The 19737-nt window shown below is 33.4% G+C and overlaps 1 long non-coding RNA gene across 2 annotated transcripts in view; it reads right to left on the reverse strand.

Moving 5' to 3' along the window:
• The window catches only part of LOC123799315 (uncharacterized), a 373482-nt gene that overhangs the window by 169991 nt on the left and 183754 nt on the right, over window positions 1-19737 (reverse strand). Inside the window, exon 5 of one of the 2 annotated variants that reach the window (XR_015724363.1) lies at window positions 19494-19606. This is a non-coding gene — a long non-coding RNA (uncharacterized LOC123799315). Of the gene's footprint in view, window positions 1-19431; window positions 19607-19737 lie in introns of those variants that run through there. The other variant, XR_015724364.1, reaches the window with a different exon arrangement.

Genomic DNA, 19737 nt, shown 5'->3' on the forward strand with positions numbered 1-19737 from the left:
CTCCTTTTTTTTTTTCTTTTTTATCTCAGCATCTCAAGTTTTCCTGGAACACTCAATCTCCAGATGATAGAAACGTTTGATTAAAATAACATTTAGTCTTGACAAATAGAGATGCCTATTTTACAGTTATTTTATTATACTATATTTTAACTATACTATTGCTCTCAATTATCATTAATATGGGCTTATGTTACTTATGATGATCTGTGGACTTGGTTTTTAAAATTTCATAAAATAAAAAGGCAAGTAACAGACTAGGAAAAAAATACTGCAAGAGAAATATTCTGTCAGAGGACTAGGGTCCAGAATATATAAGAACTCTTACAACTTACTAAGAAGAGAAATAGCCTAATTTTAAAACGTACGGAAGATATGAACAGAAACTTACCAGATAAGATGTACAACTGGCCAATAAGCACATACAAAGACCTTCATCATCAGTTGTCATCGGGAAATGAAAATTAAAACTATAATGAGATATCACTACAAAGTCATTAAAATGATTTAAAGTTAATAGGCTAAAGTATCAACAGTTGGTGATATAATGCAAGTAGAATCCTTAGACACGGCTAGCGTTGATGCAAATGTTGAACACTTTGAAAACTAGACAGAATTTTGAAAATAAACTTATATCTACCATACCAGCCATTCCTTTCTTAGGTATTTGTAACCAAAAAAGGGACATATTTCAGAAAATGACTCCTATACAATTGCTGTTAGCAGCTTTGTTCATAATAGCCCCAAACTGTAAACAACAAAATGACCAATAATAGATACAAAAAGACTGTGATGTATACCCCAGTTGAATACTGCAAGAATTCAGAAAGAAAGGAACAGACTACTGATAGAATATGGATGAGTCTCAAACTCATTATGCTGAGTGAAATAACCCAGACACGAAAAATACATAGAATAGGATTCCTTTTATATAACTTTTAGAAAATAAAACTCATCTATTGTGATGAAAATGAGATCATTTCTGGTTTGGGGTCAGGAGGAGAGGAAATGATGGGCTGCAAAGGGGCATAGGTAAACCTTTGTGGGTGCTGGAGCTGTTTGCATTTTGATTCTGACAAGGGATCCACGGGTATATATGCCTCTCAAAGCTCACTCAGTTGTAAACTTTTAAAGGTAGTAGCTTCTTGTACATAAATTATACAGCAATAACACTGAAAAAATAATTTAAAAAATGGAAACAGCACTTAAATCTTTAATGACTATAACATTCAGATTTTTCTATTGTTTTGATAAATTCTACTTTTCAAGGAATTTCCCCATTTCCTTTAAGTTAGCAAATTCATTGGCACAAAGTTGTGATTATATTACTCTATTACTGTTTTAAGGCACGTACGATTTGTAGTGAAGTCCACTTTTTTCATTACTAATACTGGAAATTTGTGTTCTCTTATTCATCAGTCTTTCTAGGAGTTTAGCAATTTTATTAATATTTCCAAAGAATTAACTTAAACCTTTGGTGAGTTTTATCTATTGCATATACATTTTCCATTTTACTGATTTGTTATTATGCTACTTTTTTGATCGATTTCCTGTATATTTATACTTTACTTTTGTGCTTATTTTTAGCCTTTCTTTTAATCTAGTATGTATTTAAAGCCAAGTATCTTCCTAGTTGTTTTAGTTGTGTCCCACATGTTTTTGTCATGTGTTATCTATCAGTAAAATATATTTTCTAATTTCCTTTAAGATTTCCTCCTTGAATTATGTTCAGAAGTATACTGCATTACATTCAAGTATTTGTATACTCAACTTTTTATTTGGTTTTCTTGTCATTGATTCCTGTTCATTTCTAATTTTAAAATTCTGTTGTTTATCCCAAAATACACAATTTGTAAAATATTTTACAATATTTTACAATCTGTGCTTGAAAAAATGTATAATCCTGCCATTTGCAAGTATGGTAATTACTTCAAATCTGTTACATCTATTTTTATTATGTTCTATATTCTTACTGCTTTTTTCCTGTTTATTACTTATTGAAAAAGGGCTAAAATCTCCTATACTGTGTATTGTTCTTTTTTCCTTCTTTCAATTCCATCAGGTTTTGCTTTAAATATGTTGAATCAGGATGATTTTTAATAAACTGATTTTTATTATTTAAAAAATAATTAATAAACATCATTACTGGGGTCACTTGTAGGTCTGTTTCTAATGTTTATTTTTATTGACTGATTGATGTTTCTATTCCATATTGTTGCTAGTCCAGAGAGAACATAGTAGGGAATCAAATAGTATGAAATACAAATCAACTATAGTTTAAAAATATGTAAAAATCCAATGATCCTAAAGGAAATTTAGTATGTACACATAATTATTGAGCCCAAAAAAAGAAAACCAAAACACTGACATAACCAAATACTAAAGATTTATTTTTTAGAGAACTTCTCTGCAATAAAAAGACCACTTTTAGGCTTATTAGTAAGTTCTGCTGTGTGACAGGAAAAAAATGTATGGACTGTTAGTAAAAAGTCAACACTGTGGCATAACGTATTATGTTTTAGAACTTCAAATGTAAACAGTAAAACAAAATTAATTTGCCTGCAAAAAGAAAAATATAAGGTTGGGTCTCAGAATTCTCAATAAAAGCCTTCAATTTTTAAAGCATATCTGCAAATTCATTCAAGAAAAGAAAGGACAAAGCAAGAATTGTATTTTATATCCAGCTAAACTAACTGTCAAGTAGAACTGCTATAGAAAACAGTCTTGAACTTAATAGAATAAAGAGATTACTTTTCTAATACCCAATCAAGAAAACTATGTAGGAGGAACTTCAGTAAGTCAAAAGATGATGGCATAACCACTGCAAATGGAGGGAAAATATTCCATTCCTATTTATGAAGTAATTCTAGAATGATAGCAAAAGCTGACAAAGACAGACACTGCTGGAATCACTATACGAATTTCATAAAGCCCCCAAAAGTGTATGAGATGAACGGTATTCCATTTCCATTCTTCATCTGATGAATTGAAGCAAAAAGTAAAATATCTTGTTCACATAGGTATTAGAACAAAGAAGCAGGAATTCCAAGCCAGGAAGTATGACTACAGAAACAATCCTCTTAATTTTCTCTACATGCTCTCAAATCAAATAGGTGAAATGAAGGACCTGGAATATTCCTTACTGTGTGATGCCACAAATAACATAAGTTTATCCTCTTTGTAAAGTTTCCTTGGTTCTTTTTGCATTGGTGGGTTGCTGTTCACTTCATTAAGATCTCAGATACATTTTCTTTAATACATCTTTTACCTTCCTTTCATTTCCTTCCAATGTTCAATAACTGATTTTAGATCTCTGAACAAAATAATTAAAAAGAACCACAGAGAACAAAAATCTTGTCATTTGTTCATTCAAAAAGTATTTACTGAACATCTAGTCTGTGAGAGATTCTGGATTTGTTTCAATGGACCCAAAACACCAACATATCTGTTCTCATAAAGCTTATATTCTAGAAGTAGAATACAAAGAAGAAATATTAGGATAACAAAATGAGTAATACGGTAAAAGATGTTAAGTGCCATGGAAAAGATGGACCTGTGTAAAGAGGATTAGGAATACAAGGGGTGAGCCAACAGATACATGAAAAAATGCTTAACATCACTTGTCATCAGGGGAATACAAATCAAAACCACAAGAAGATACCACCTCACACCTGTCAGAATGGCTAAAATTAACCACTCAGGAAATGACAGATGTTGGTGAGGATGCAGCGAAAGGGAAACCCTCCCACCCCGGTGGGAATGCAAGATGCAGCAGCCATTCTGGAAGACAGTATGGAGGTTCCTCAAAAGCTTGAAAATAGAGCTACCCTATGACCCAGCAATTGCACTACTGAGTATTTACCCCAAAGATAAAAATGTAGTGATCCGAAGGGATATCTGCATTCCACTGTTTATAGCAGCAATGTCCACAATAGCCAAACTATGGAAAGAGCCCAGATGTCTATCGATAGATGAATGGATAAAGAAGATGTGAGATATATATATATATCTCTCACATAGCATATATATATAGCATGAAATACATACTATATATGTATATACATATTATATATATATATATATATATATATATATATATATAAAACACATATATATGTATACACACACACACAATGGAATACTACTCAGCCATCAAAAAATGAAATCTTGCCATTTGCAATGATGTGGATGGAACTAGAGGCTGTTATGCTAAGCAAAATAAGTCAAATCAGAGAAAGACAATTATTACATGATCTCACTGATATGTGGAATTTAAGAAACAAAACAGAGGGTCATAGGGGAAGAGAGGAAAAAATAAAACAAGACAAAATCAGACCGAGAGACAAACCATCAGAAACTCTTAAGCATAGGAAACAAACTGAAGGTCACTGGAGGGGAGAGGTGTGGGGGGATAGGGTAACTGGGTGATGGACATTAAGGAGAGCACGTGATGTAATGAGGTGGTATATAAGACTGATGAATCCCAGACCTCTACTTCTGAAATCAATAATACATTATGTTAATTGAATTTAAATAAAACTAAAATTTAAAAATAAAAGGAATACAAGGGGTGAGTTGGAGTTGCAAATTAGTGAGGTGAGCATAGATCTCATTCTGAAGGTAGTATTTGAGGACTTGAAGGAGGTGAAAAAGGTGATTTAGACATATGGATAAAGTCTGTTCTATGCAGAAAAAAAGCAACTGCGAAATGTCCCTCAGGTAGGAACACACCCAACAAATTCAAGTGTGATGTTCAGTATGAAAGCCAAAGGGCAGAGTTGGAGGGTAATGTTAGGAAGGAGCGTAGTCTTCACAGAGCTAATTAAGGATGAATGCCCATTAGGCCTTCTAGACTTTTGTAAGGATTTTGACCTCCATTCTGAGAGAAGTAAGTAGACATCAAATGGTTTTCAGAAGAGATATGAAATGACCTAATATTTTAATAAGATTACTCTGGCTGCTGTATTGAAAATAGATTCTAGGAAGGCAAACATACAAATAGGGAGACCATTTAGAAGGCTATTACGATAAATCATTTGAAGGGTGATTTTGGTTTGACAGGGAAGTCACATTAGAATTATTATTTCTTCGCCAATGCTTTCTTTAGTATACAATATATCTAATCTGTCATGCTCATAAATAATTTTAAAGTTGTTGATCAGTTGCTTTTATAATAATTGAATGGAGTTTTCTTTCAAAACTAAATTTTTCATTGAAACATTATTTTCTATTTTTTTGTACCTGAAGGGCATTTCTAATTTTGAGTTTTAAAGAGTTTATTTATAGGTGTTTATCCCAGCACATTTCCTGAGATTCTACTTTCTCTTATGCAGTAGTTTTTCCTACTAGTTAATTTTATAAAGGAAAAACTCTTGATCTTTTATCAACTTTTCTTTTAGAAAAGACATTCTAATTCTGATTGTCTTCTATCATTTTAAATACCATTAGTGACCCACACTAACACCTTAGTTAATACCACTAATACGGGACAGTAAACTCTAATAGTGTATTTATCACAGAAACCCACCATCAAAGGTAAGGATAAAACATTCCCATAGTAGTACAGTTTTGCTTTAAGTGGCTGATAGTTAATGAAATCATGTTTATAAAATTGTTTAAAATACTTGTGTGTGAACATATGTAAATATAGTACCTATTTGTATGTGTGTGTAGCTTGAATTATTTTCTGGAAGTAATTCTATTAAACACATTGTATGTAAAAATACAACACTTTCTTGTTCAGTCTTAAGAATATTAGCAAATTTATGCATCCACTGCTATATTTGTGAATTAATGTTTGACATTGTTTAAATTGTTCTGACAATCCCAAGTGATAAAATTTTTGTGCTTATAATTCACCGTACTTTGACCTCTCAATTTTTGAATCTGTTTCCACAGAGTTAAGATTCTACTGATATGCTTTATTATTATATTAGCAAATAATCTCAACTGCATGAGTTGTGGAATCAGAAATGGCTGTGCTACTCTACCACAATGTCACCTTTTGACAATAGCCTAATTTTAAAACTCATAAGTGGTAATTCCTTACATGTGAATCATTTTTAAAAATGTTTAAGACCTTTCATGTAATTTTAAATATCATCCTGACAAGAGTTTTTGTTTTTGTTTAATTAAGTAACTGTTGTCCATACTCTTTTCAGATTTCCTTAGTTTTTAACTCACATCCTTTTTCTATTCCGGGACCCCACCAGGATCCCACATTACATTTAGTTGTCATGCGTCCTAGGCTCATCCTGGTTGTGACACTTACTCATACTTTCATTTTGGATGATCGTGACAGCTTAAGGAAGTGCACTGGTCAGGTATTTTATAGAATGTCCCTCAGTTGGAATTTACCTGATGTTTTCCTCATGATTAAAATATGAGTATGGGTTTTTTGGAGGAAAAACACGAAGAAGTACCATTCTTATCACATTTTATCAAGGTTACACATGATCAACATAACTTACCACTGATGATGTTGACCTAGATTATTTGAGTTAATGTCTATAAGGTTTCTACACTGTAAAATTACTCTTCTTTTCCCCATTTCACACTGCATTCTTTGAAAGGATGTCACTAGGTACGTGCCATACTCCAAGGATGAGCAGTTATGCTCTATCTTCTTGAATATGGTATATGTAAATTATTTGGAATTCTTCTGAACAGGGCAATTGGTCTATTCTCTCTCATCTACTTACTCAATTTCTATCAGAATGGATTCACACAGCTGAAGGGTTTTTACTAATTATAAATAAGTTTCTATGGAAATGGTTATTTTCTGGAGGAATTCCATATTCCATATGGAAATGGTTATTTTCTGGAGGAATTTAGTCTTAAAGCAGAAAAACTCACACTGATCCATAGATTCTACACTTGAATGTCCAGAGCAAATACAAATTGCTATCTCCAGGAACCACACAATTTAAAATTTCTCAGACTGACTTGGTCACTGGACCATTTGTCCACAGAATCAGAGATGGCCTCAATTGAATCTGCTAGCTATCATTCAGAAGCTCATCTTCAGCTTGAGTCTTGATAGATTTCAAATTTTGAATTTTATTCCTTTTTCTGAAGGTTTTTAATTCTCCATGACTCGGGAAAAAATATTTTTACCTGCTTACAGTCATTGACTACTTACTCTGAATGCTTTCTAGGGAATTTACTGATAGTATATTGGTCAACACTCTTTTTCCTTTCAAGCATCTTTGAATAGGAATTCTGGTTGCTATGTCTGGATGGATTTTCTTGCTATTTCTCAATAATCTTCTCTGCCACTTTGAAAGTTTTCAATTTGATGCTGGCCATTTTTATTCCCTTAATTTTCTAACAGTAATTATGAGGTTTAAATTTTATCTCTCTGATCCCCTCCAGCAGCTGTTTCAAGATTGACCTTCTTTGACTTTTTTATGCTTATGAGACCTTTGGATTTCTTTTCTAATTCTTTTCTGAATATCATTGAACTTATGTGTTAAAAGTGAACTACTTATTGTGACAGTCACCTTGATTTCTCCTTTGAACTTTCAAAGCTCTATTTTTCCAGTCTTTTCATGTATAAATTTAAATGGTTTTTATGCCTATTACCACATAACTAATACAAACATATTAATATATTAACTTAGTACAAAAGAGGACTCTTCCTACTACACTGTTGTCTTCACCAAGATTATAAATCTGCATTGGTTATATTGAATTATTTGCTTTGATAGCCTATATAACATAGTATAGTGTGTGCTATTATATATAACATACCTCTAAAAGGTGGAAAGGAAATATTGTAATCAGAATATATATGTTATTTGTGTGTATTAATAGGAAAAACATCTTACATGCATTTTAATAAATATTTTAGAATACAACATTTCACAAAGAGAGATGTACTGTTTTCCACTTTGCCTACCAGATACACTCTCATTGTGTGCCCAATTGTCTTTGCTTTCTGCTATAATAATGGTAATTTTTTTATACTGCATCTTTTGTGTTCAAATATACAGAATAAAAGAAAAAGCAAATAAAATTAACTGGCCCACATAATTGCAATTATTTCCAACATGTAATTGTAATAGTAGTAAAAGTTCTGGGTTGTTTAACATTTTGTCAATACTGGAAATTAAATTAATACTTTTGTTTACCCTTCATTGAATTATCTTTCATATATTTATTACATAATTCTTAACATTTTCCTTATTGTCCTTCTATATATATCAAACAAATAAAGCAACAAAGAATTATATTTCATACACATTTCTCCAAATTATGTTCAAATAAATCCAAAATACATGGAGTAATGCTATTTTTTTAAGAAGTAGTATACCTAATAAGGAATATTGTACCATTTTAATGATATAAAAACTTCAAACATGTCTTTAAAGGCAACACATGTTATTTTTGCTTATCCATCATGCTTAAAGGAAGCAAGTCACTATCTAAGTTTATATTTTCAAATCACCTTAGGAATTCCCATCAATGCTAACAATCCACTAATGGTCACAAGAGTGCTAAGGACAACATAAAAAAATGATTTATGGTAGAATCGTTTTATATCTGAATCATATACACACTAAACATGAATTGATGTTTACTGAAAATATTCTTTATGAGAAAAATACTGCATTTTATTTCCCCAAGTATGTCATTGAAATAATTTACAAATTCTTAATTATAATATTAAGTGATTATTTTTTAACCAGTCATCTTTTTCAGTTTTTCATTACTAAAGCCCTACTATGTGTAATCTCCAAAGTGCTATAAAAGATAAAAGTTATAAAAAAGAAAAATTTTTAAATATTTACCATATTCTATAATTAATTGCCATATTGCTTCACAAAAACTATAGTATTAAAACAAATTCAGCCTACTAAGTATGTATTAGTAAACCAGGATAAGTTAATTTACAGAAATCATGAAATCAGTGAATGACAATAGAAATTTGAATCTACATATGCTCTTAAGGAATATTTAAATGTAATGACTATTATTTATTAGCTCCTATGTCAGGTATGCCAACTTCCTTACGTATGTTCCTTCATTTGCTCCCTTGAAGAAAGCTTAGATTTAAGGCCATTATGTCCATTATAGGTGAAACACCTGGGCCTCAAAAATTAGGTCTTAAGTTTGAGTTGGGCTTTAAACTCAGATTTACTTGACCCCAAACTATGTGCTATCAACCTCCATGACCAGTAACTTCAATCCATTACATTCTAGAATGGGGAAAATTCAATATGGGAGTTAGTTTGTTCTATGCAGTTCTGAGGAGGGGTTTCTCTACTCAGGCTTAATATTAAATGTAATATAAATAAAGTACTTTGAAAAGGCTAAAAGATTACAATTAAGATAAAGCAAATGTAAAGTGGCTTGAACATAATGAAACTCTTCAGCGGAGAGGAGGGTCTGATCAAAGCAATTGCATATCATGAAATTATGAGAGATGCCTCACAGAACTTAGATGCTTACCTAGAGAAGTTAGCTGAAATAATCCTACTGAATTCCAATAGTGTAATAGCATAAGGAGACCAGCCATTTTCCAACAAAAAGAAATGTGTAAATTGTGATTGAAAGATTTTGGAACCTTCAAATGATTTATCCAAGATGTTATGATAGATTGCTTTTATCACTTAATGTCTTACAGGTGTCTGGTTTATTTATTTTTTCAATTAGCTTAGTGGATGTGGAAGTCTGACATCATGTTAAGGGCAAATATGGTCTGGATGAAATAAAGAAAGCCTCTCACTGGTTTTCATGATTAAATAGCTCAGAAATTAGAAAAGCAAAATTCGTTGCTATACTTCTTTGAGTCTCAACTTTCTCCCCTCCCATATCACACCTACATTTTCATGGCCACTTAGACAGAATATCACAGGATCAAGGAGCCAGCATACGTCATGTGAGCATATCATTATTTATATCCCAATTTTTTTAAAGATGGCTTGAGGAATTGAAATCTGATGTAACAGTCTCTTAATTAAAAGAGTTGGAGAGAAGGGACAGATATATTTTAGATATTCCCTTCAAGAAGAATGCACACTTTAATTAGGGTAACTATGGTATTCCCAAGGTAATGTGGATGGAAATTTGAAGTCATGACATAAACCTTCATGACAATGATCATTCATAATTTTATAATTTAGGTAATTTGGCTAATAGGGACAAAGCTGTAGGCAGACTAAACTAAAATGAGATGTCTGTCCTTAATGGACAGAAAACAGAACCCAGCAAACAGAGTAAACCCAAGAACTACCAAATACTTCATATGTAAGAACTCTCTCCAAGCTGACACACTGACAGCCCAGGCCACATGGAGGGCAAGCATAAGGCAGGCTAAATACTTTGTACTTATTGAAGTATGGCCAAGATGCACAACACTTGTATCTGAAAACATGCTATGTGGGCATTGTAGAAGATCACTGAATCACTATGGTGGATTCCAGCTCCTCCTTCGCTGTCCATCATACCCTACCCTTGCATCTTGCTCTTCTCTGCCTGAAAAGAGCTAAACTGTATAGAATGAGCCTTTCTCTTCAAAATTACAGCCAATATTAAGGTTTAGATAGCACAACAGAGACACTGAGGCCACACTCAATACTAGCTATGCGAATGAAGTCATCAATGAAACTACTAAGCCTAACATTTAATAGCTCTCAACTTTTGGGCCCTTTTTCCATTTTGTGAACATAAATCAATACCCAAACTTCTTATTTACTCAAATTTGTGGTCAGAATTGAATTAAATTCTGAAATATAATTGGTCTTAGAAATTATTCTTATTATCCATTAAAACTATTGTGAACAAGGAAGGTCGTAGACATCTAAAAATCATTCCACATTTGGTCATGGGAAATCAATTCATTTTTATCTTGTTTAAAGAAAATAACTATTTTGGAAGGATTTTTAGATGTACTAAATTTAAGTTCTCATTAGTACTCAGTATTCTAGATGAGTTTAACTTGGCTTGGGTTATACGGCTGGTAAAATGGAAGATACCTTCGAAGTTAGAGTATCAGAGAGAGACTAAGTTTTCAACAAAGATGACTTTATCAATGACAATAAGAAAGAAGGTTGGGAGTGATTGTGTTGGGAGTTTAAGAATTGTTCTATCTGATAGCCTCATAAAACCAAAAACTTATATAACCATTTATTACAATGCTTTTTTCTAACATACCGCAGTTGAACCTTTGAGCCCAGGGATCATTTTATAAGTATATGGGAAGTTTATCCCATATACTGAGGAAATAAATGTATCTTGACTTTCTCTGGACTTGCTGTTTTCTTAGTATATAAGAAACACAGAGAGAAGTTAAGGTTCTATAGGTCACCAATGATGGAGAGATAAAGAGATGCATTTTGCCATCTATGAAGGACAAAAGTACTCTGCTAAATATCTTCACATAAAGGATATTTTTTAAAAATCCATTAAAGGTCTAGCACAATGCTGCATGCAACATGCCAAACATTTTATCATACACTTGAGGTAGTATTTTCTTAAAAGACGACATAAAAAGTATTGTTCTTGACCAAGTAACTTTTAGAAGAAATTTAGAATCTTCAATGGCAGAGGTAAATACATTTTTTCACTTGAGAAAATTTTGACCAGTTATATATGGCCTGCTTCCACAATATATCCCTGTTGCTGTCATTGTTTTCTCTGCTGAACCATTATTTTATAGTATTTATATAGTTTCAAATTATTCTCTTGTTCAAGCAGTTTATGGACTTTAGTACTTTGCCAAAGAAAAGAATAATGAGGGGTATAATTAGATAAAATATACATATAAAAGCTCAAAAAAGGGCATAAAAGATGTAAAGACACAAACACTTTTATCGAGAATTATGTGTCAGGCACTACTTGTATTTTTGTCTCTATAAAATAATTATTCTATGTTAATTTATTTATCTGAATGAAAAAGAGAGAGAGAATGCACACATATGAGTGCACAAGCCAGGGGGGAGGGGCAGAAGGAGAGCGAATCTCAAGCAGACTCCCCCTGGAGGCGGGGCTTGATCCCAGGGCTCTGAAACCAAGAGTCTGAAGCTCATCCAACTGAGCCACCCAGGCACCCTGATATTATTTTAGTTCTCAACAAGTCTGTCAGATATACTACATTATCTCTAAACTCGGGTAAAGTAAGTAACTTGCTTAAGGTCTCAAAGCTAGCAGTTGTTGGGGAAAGACATATAATCCAGATGTCTCTGGTTCCAAAGCTCACAATGTCTCTACTTTATCATCTTTTATCTGGAAATTTAAGCAGCAAAAGTAAGCCTTCAAGTACATAATATTAAGACATTCAAGTCTGTGATTTACTCCCAGATTATTTCATGATGCTCCGAACCACACATCCTAGTTCTTCTTATTCTCCCAAATACCCCACTTATTACCAACAGAATAATCTTAAATACAACTTAATCCTATAAAGCACTTAAACACACAGTTACATCTTAAACATTTGGGCCTTTCTTATTCTATCTCCCACAGCACAAATCCCTCCACTGGATATTTAACCATGCACATCATCTTGCCCCATTGTACTTCCCTACTGAACCTCATTTTCTTTCATGACTGTGGATTTTATTCAAATCTTTCTCTATATTAGCCCTAACTCATGTTTTGTTCTTCTATGCCTCTGTTTTACTTCCGACATTTCCCTGGGTGAGCTTTAGTCTCTCATGCATCTTTTAATTATATTCATATTTTAGACATAGTTCACTCTTTCTCCAATCTGATCAGATATCTTTCTTCATTATGCCCTAACTTCATGGTCTACATCACTCAACTACCTAAAGATTCTTACAAGTATTGTTGGCAATAACAAGATAAAGGAAGACTCTCATCTTCTTGTAGCTACACCTGACCTTTTCTATTGCTGATTCCCTGGGCCCCTTCTCAGTATCTATTTCTCTTCACCATAGGCTCCAGCAACTGGCCAGAATTTTTTTTCTTTACTTGTTAATTTCTCTCTCACTTCATGTTTTCTTTCACCTGAGATGTGCAACAGTCTTTCCCAACCCACAATCATTTATATAACTCAATGCTTATGAAGCAACTAAGACATATGCTTGGATTCTTTTAATTTTAAAGAGTTTATATTTTTTTATAAGAAACTATGTAAGAAAAAATAAGGAGAACATGTTGTAGAGTCCTGACATGTAAAAGACTTACTATGAGACCTAATAACAATCCTAACATTTGCAATCACATTGTGGCATATAAAGGTTGACCCCTAAATTTTCCCCAAGTACTATAGAATAACTCAGTATTTCATATTTGTAAATCCTCCCCAAGTGATGCTGCAAGTGCTATAGAGATTAAATGGTGGACCCTGCCATATTTTAGACCTAAACCATTTAAATTCAACATTTGAAATAGTGTCCAAATAGAAGCCATCGCTTTCTTAGATCATGATTAACTTTAATAGCTAGTATTCTTTTAGGATTAATCCCCCCTCGCCCAAGGAACTGACATTTATATACACTGACATTTATCATTCCATTAATGATAAGAAAAAGAACGGTGAATCTAGACAAACAATGGTTGCCTTAGGGACCCATGCTCAGCAATAGGTCATTCAAAAATAAACAATGAGCAACAAACATGGTTGCGAAAAAAATCCATCCTGTACATGGTTAGTAGAACCATCTGCTTTGGTTTTCTGTCTCCTTCCAACTCAAAATAAAGCCAAAGTCATCATCTTTAAACCCAGACAAGCTGTACCACATCAAGTCATGAATCTTAACATGATTGCATATTATATTTCTGTATCAATTTTTTTCTATGTAACTGATCAATCATAAAGCCTTTTATGTTCTTCTTAATCTCTATCTAAAATGTCCTTTTTATCCACACGGAAGCCACAGTGGTATAGGCCCTATCACTTCTATTCTAACCACCATAGTGGTTTCTTCATTCATCCAACTCCATCCCGCATTTTGCAGCCAGATTAAACCATAGGAAAACATCACTTCCCTCATGTCTTTCTCCTATACTCCCTCTCCCATCGATATAACCTGATATTTTGACAGTAAAGGTTGTGCTACTTCATTTAATAATCAAGATCACTTTGAACTTGTTCTTTAATTTTCCAAATTTCACTTCCTGTTTTCTAATCTGAACTCCCCAATCATTATACACAACAATATTTATTTTTTCTTTGTTTTTATATATGCCAAATTCATTTTTACCTCTTAGCACTTGCTTGTGACATGGATCCCCTGGCAACATGATTCCCCTGCTCTCCATTTGCATGCATCTCAACTCACTCCTTAGAATTTAGTTCGCTACCACAGCCACAGTCACCATCACCATCACACTCCCTCACTGTCCTTACACCCTCCATGACACTCTCCCTCTGCTTTCTCTGCTTTTGTCTATAACTTGAATTTCACATAAATATTTAGTTGTGATTGTATGAATCTATGGGTAATCTCCTTAAGGAACTGTATGTTCTTTTCAAGAAGTAGCATTATTTTGTACTATCACTGATTTCTATGTCTAATACATCCTTAATTGATATTCTGACTATGTATCAAATAAAAAAAACTATATTATTTTAAGAAAGTTCATCTTAAGTTACTGACCATGGGGAAAATGTTGGCAAATAACCTGAGTATCTTAACTCTTGCAGGATTTCCCATATTTCCTATATAATAATGTTGTTAAAGGAGCTAAATATATGTTTGACTCAAATATCAGCATTCAGATGATGGGAGTTGTCAATCATTACTCCGATATGGCCAATAATTAGTAACTTACAAAAGTATACTACTCTAAAAACTCCTGTATTATAGGAGTTATATGTGACATTTAAAGTAACTTATTAAAATTACCCATGACAAGAATTTTGTATATTATTATTATTATTATTATTATTATTATTATTATTAAGTGAAAAAGTATCACTTTGAATTATGGATATGTATACTTGTACTATAAAACGTTGCTATATATTATATATTTTAAAATAACTGACTAGAAAGAATTTACCTATGTACCTATTCCCACGGAATTTTCTTCTAAGATATGAATCAGACTGGACAAATAATGAAAACAGTATGGCTTTTATTCATTACTATGAATGAGAAGCCAGGTGAAACTAGCAGACTCTTTCAATTTATTCCTGAGGATCTCAATGTGTACATGAAAAAAATTACTAAGAATGAAGTTGGTAAAGGAAGACCTTGAAAAGCTTCCTGTGTGCACACTGTATTCTTTTCCACATGACCAAAGGTGACTTGACATAGCTTTTCTAGACAGGTCTGCCTCAAACACCCATTCTCACCCAGCCCTTTTATCACTGATTATCTCTGTGAATTCTTTTCAAGTTTTTTTTTTTTCTAACACAAATGTCTTAGTGGTGCCACACAATTGTCTCCACGAACTGTGTGAAAAGCAATAATCATACAATATTCATGGAGATGCCAACAATGAGAGCTGTGTTGGAAATAAGGGATAATGTTCCATAGATGCAGTATATCTATTTTATGTCCACTGGTGCCAGGTTCCTAAAGCCTACTTATTAATGCTTTTCTTTGTCACTGCCCTGATGCTCAACATACCTATTTCCAAAAAGCAGAAATAGAACAGTGAGTGTACTGTGCAGTGGTCTGAACTGTTTTTAGAATGGATAGCATTTTACTAATAAATAACTCCCACCCTGCTGCCTAAACACAAAGCCTTCAAGGGCACCACCACGTAATTGGATGCCATCTATTGTGAGTATTCTCCAGCCACCTGAATCTTATTGCTGTTATTGTTCAAAGGAAAATGGTTTTAAAATGTTAGAACATTCATTTGGGTCACAATTAAGTGTTCAGCAGCAATAGTCCAGAGGGTAAACTGTGGTTTAGGGTATACAGAATCACATTTTCAACGTCTAGAATTTGAAGAATTTTATCATTTGGAATTGAAGTTTTTATTTTTATTTTGCAATGCTTGCAGGAAAAAGGAAGTTATTTTGGTAGTGGTTTTGCACATTATTTGTTCTGCTGATTTGAGAGTAGACACCGAGAACTGGATTGTTATTTTTAACAGGTAAGAAGCTGAATTTTGAGATTTGTCAAAGATAATAAGAACTTAATAAGGACAATAATCCCCAAAGATCCCAATTTTTCTGTGCTATCAGAGCAATAAAGAAAACTTGTATGAGATCTCAGTAGTAAAATCACCCTATTTGACTTTAAGGATTCATTTCAGCTTCATAAAATGATTCCTTTGCATATTGTTCTTCATAATGAGAAATGTGATTTTGAATATATAAATCACTTGGTTGAAGTAAATTAGCATTTCTCAAAAATGATTTGTCATTCATTTCTTTACCTTTTTTTTTTTTCCCTATGATCTCTAACATGTTGTAATTTCATGGAAAGCGGGCTTCCCACAACAGTAATGGCTTGGTTTAGAGTCACATTTCATGAAATGTGCTCTTGACCCAATGATTTCATCAGCACAATCTTAATATATAAAGGAGGACTCATGCTGTCCAAATATCTATATGTAAAAATAAATAGACCAAGTACTTGACGCTCATTAAGATCTGGCCTCAGGAAGCCTGGGTCTGAGTCCAGCACTGCAGCTTTCTAATGCTGTGTTTGGGCCAGTCACTTGGCCTCTCAGTTTTAGATGTCTTATCTGTTACATGGTTGTTGTAAATAATTCAATAAGACTGTGCCTAGAAAATTACAAGCTATATAAAGTGACTTATTATAATTATATTTTCTGTAGGTAAATTGACTAAAATGTACGTGGTGTTGCACCCATCTCTTGGAATATGTAATTATTTTTATTTGGTTATTTCCATCATTGTTTATTTCATGAAGGAATCCTCAGTCTTGTTTATCATGGTATCCATGAGGATCATGTGCTCATTCAATATCTATTGAATAAATGACTAAATAAACACAATACACTTCAAGCATAAAATCACTATAATGAAATGTCTATTAAGCAGGGGACAATATTGAGTCCTAAGACACTGAGATACACTTTCAGATGGAGATGTCTCCTTAAGCTCAATTATTCACAATTAAGGGGAAAAAACATATTGGCCCACAGAATGAATAAAAAAGGGAGTAGCTACTAAGACATGTTTGCTGTATAATCTAACAGAGAAACAGAGACTGAAACGATGGGGACTTCCTGCCCTATGTCCCTTTAGCCTTCATCATGCTACTAATTCAGCTACATCAGGTTTATCTCCTTACTAGGGTGTGAGACCAGGTCTAAACTTAGGCAAACACCATCTGAGCAGCCCTAGCTAGATTGCCTTATAAACTTGAAATCACTCCTGATTTGACCACAGCACCCAATTTTTTTTTTTTTTAACAAATCCCATTTACAGATTTGACTACTGGAGGAATAATAATAGAGATGATAGATGCCAGAGGACAAATATATCAAGATGGTCTCATGATAATAAGAAAAGAACTTTATTATAGGGAAAATGGATCAGAAAGGTCCAAACAGGATTTTTTTTTTCCAAGACTGTACACAATGCTTATAATCAAAGAGGGATGTGTATGTTTTCTTTAAAACTCCCTTGTGACCTGCATTCTGTTTCTCATCTTGAGACTTGATTCTTATTTGAGAATTGCATCAAGAGGTTACTGAAAATCATTATCTATACAAAGCTGTAAGCTGTCAACAGCGTGCTCTTTGGACATACACTACCTTTGTTATCTCTATTAGGATCACATTCCATTTCCTCCACTTTTTTTTTTTTAAAGATTTTATTTATTTATTAGACAGAGATAGAGACAGCCAGCGAGAGAGGGAACACAAGCAGGGGGAGTGGGAGAGGAAGAAGCAGGCTCATAGCGGAGGAGCCTGATGTGGGGCTCGATCCCATAACGCTGGGATCACGCCCTGAGCCAAAGGCAGATGCTTAACCGCTGTGCCACCCAGGCGCCCCTTCCTCCACTTTTTACTGAAGTGGAATTAACTATTTTTATTAGTTTCAGGTATACAACATGATTCAACAGTTCTATACACTACTCGTTGCTTACATGGGTAAGTATAGTCATCATCTGTCAAACATTATTACAACCTTAATGATTGTATTCATATGTTGTACTTTTCACGTCTGTGAATTATTTTATGACTGGAAGTTTGTATCTCTTAGTCCCTTTTATTTCACCCATCTTTCTGTATCACCCAAAGCAATCTACAGATATAATGCAATTCTATCAAAATATCCAAAGCATATTTCACAGAAGTATAACAAATAACGTAAAATTTGTATGGAATCACAAAAGACCCAAATAGCCAAAGTGATCTTCAGGAAGAACAAAGCTGGAGGTACCACAATTCCAGATTTCAAGATACATTATAAACCTGTAGCAATCAAAACATGTGTGGTACTGCACAAAAACAGACCCTTAGATCAGTGGAACAGAAAAGAGAGCCCAGAAATAAAGTTACACTTTTATGGTCAATTGATTTACAAGAAAAGAGCCAAGACTATAGAATGGGGGAAAAGACCGTCTCCTCAATGAATGGTGCTGGGAAAACTGGACAGCTACATGCCAAAAAATGAAATTGGACCATTTTTTTTTACACCATACACAAAAATAAGTTCAAGATGGATTAAAGACCTAAATGTGAGACCTGAAATCATAAAAGTGCTCTAAGAGAACATACATAGTATGTACTATTGGGAGTACACCAAAATAAAAAGCTCTTGCAGAGTGAAGAAAACCATCAACAAAATGAAATGGCAACCCCTAAATGGGAGAAGATACTCACAAAGGACATATTCAATAAGGGGTTAATAACCAAAATATTTTTTAAAAGCTTATACAACTCAACCCCCCCAAAACAGACAAATAATCTGATTAAAAATCGGCAGAGAACCTGAATAGACACTTTTCTAAAAAGATATAAAGATGTCCAAGAGACATGAAAAGATACTCAATATCATTTATCTGGGAAATGCAAATCAAAACCACAATGAGTTATCACCCCCCCCCCCCCCACACACACACACACTTCTTAACTAAAAATTCTGTGGTCTTAACTGATCCTTTCTCCCAGAAAATAGGTACACAGCTAACTGGACATGGTAATCTGGAGTATCTGCTCTCAGGACAATGAAGTTAACATCACTCCTATAGTGACACTCACACCTTTGATAGATCTTATGAGAATATTTGATCTTGTATCCATAATCCAAAATAAGCTCATTAGGAGAAAAATATATTCTAAAGGGTTTAAAAATAGTGATGAAGGTATAAGTTATGGTTCAAGAAAAAGCTTTTAGAATGTGAACACTAATTGGATGGACATGGGAGCTGAAGTAACTAAAAGTATCAAATCCGATGTTAGGAATCAGCATTCAATAATTTGAATGAAGGTACTGTTAGAATAAAAACAGAAAACCTTTTGTCTCCAATTATCAAATGTTATTTATATACATTTTTCACATAAATGATAACCATATCTTACCTACTGTGAAGTACTGTAGAAATGAAGAGAGCCAAATATCGACTACTCTCCCTTTGAGGGGAGTTTACCTGTTGCTGCAAAGCTTTCCATGGAAAGAAGTGATTTTCATTTTGTTTCCCAGGATAGTTCAATATGGAAATGATCATTTTTCTTCACTCTCCATCCTCTTGCTTGCTCCTCTCTGTAATAGAAATGATAATTTTCTCAGGGGAGAAATGAATGAAGGCCAGACATCTATTAGACCATGTTAATCAATAAAAGATGTCCTACACACATACAACTTCAACAACCAAATACACACACAACAGGAAC

The sequence above is a fragment of the Ursus americanus genome, chromosome 5, assembly GCF_024610735.1.
Source record: "Ursus americanus isolate L20-20 chromosome 5, mUrsAme1.1.p, whole genome shotgun sequence".
Classification (NCBI taxonomy): domain Eukaryota; kingdom Metazoa; phylum Chordata; class Mammalia; order Carnivora; family Ursidae; genus Ursus; species Ursus americanus.